This window comes from Haliaeetus leucocephalus, unplaced genomic scaffold, assembly GCF_000737465.1.
Source record: "Haliaeetus leucocephalus isolate CR32 unplaced genomic scaffold, Haliaeetus_leucocephalus-4.0 Scaffold282, whole genome shotgun sequence".
Taxonomy (NCBI): domain Eukaryota; kingdom Metazoa; phylum Chordata; class Aves; order Accipitriformes; family Accipitridae; genus Haliaeetus; species Haliaeetus leucocephalus.
This window is the reverse complement of record NW_010972718.1, coordinates 13,977-15,105: the sequence shown is the minus strand read 5'-3', so window position 1 is coordinate 15,105 and position 1,129 is coordinate 13,977.

Below are 1,129 nucleotides of genomic sequence, written 5' to 3'. Positions count from 1 at the left end.
ATGAAGGGATGGAGAGCGGAGAAGGACTCGGGGGCTGAAGGGATGGAGAGCGGAGGACTCGGGGGATGAAGAAGCGGACGCTCGCAGCCCAGAAAGCCAACCGTCTCCTGGGCTGCATCGGAAGAAGTGTGGCCAGCAGGTCGAGGGAGGGGATTCTGCCCCTCTGCTGCAGTGGGAGCCCACCCGGAGCACTGCACCCAGGGGTCCTTGGGATGAGAAGGACACGGACCTGTTGGAGTGGGTCCGGAGGAGGCCCCGGAGATGATCCGAGGGCTGGGACACCTCTGCTATGAGGCCGGGCTGAGAGAGTTGGAGAAGAGAAGGCTCTGGGGAGACCTCGTGGTGGCCTTTCAGTCCTTCTGGGGACAGGGCTTTTAGTAAGGGCTGTCACGATAGGATGAGGCAGGGATGGGTTTTAAGCTAAAAAAGGAAAGATTTAGATCTAAAAAGAGAAGATTTTTTTACGCTGAGGGTGGCAAGACACTGGAGGAGGTTGGAGATGCCCCAGCCCTGGAGACATTCAAGGCCAGGGCTCTGAGCACCCTGATCTGGTTGGAGATGTCCCTGCGGGTGGAGGAGGTGACTTCCCAAAGTCCCTTCCCACCCAAACCTTTCCACGATTTTAATATGGAGTTGATCCCGGTTGATCCGTCGTCTCATCCCATAGGGCTCAGCGAGTTCGGAAGCTTCACCAGGAATCGGATAATGCCACATTCAGCGGCGGAGAGGACAACTGCGACAGTCGTTCCCACCTCAGCAACGCCTCGGCTCCCAGTCATCCCGAGGCTGGACCCAGTCGGAAACGTTCCCGAGCTTCCGATGATTCTGGGCCCGATCCTGATCCTGAAACCTCTCACGAGGGCGGAGGGCGGGGGAGCCCCGAGCCGGGCGCCGAACCGGGCAGCAGCGAGATCGAGCTGGTTTTCCGTCCGCATCCTCTTTTGGTGGAGAAGGGCGAGTATTCGCAGACACGGTGAGGGCAGGGATGTGGTGGGCAGGGGGTCTGTGGTATGGGCCGGGGGCTCTGCTGGTGTAGGCAGGGGGTCCAGCACTCTCCCAAGACCCCCCGAGCTCCTCGGGGTGGGTGGCAGAGCAGGGAGTGACCCCCCCCAACCCCCCAAGGGCAGTG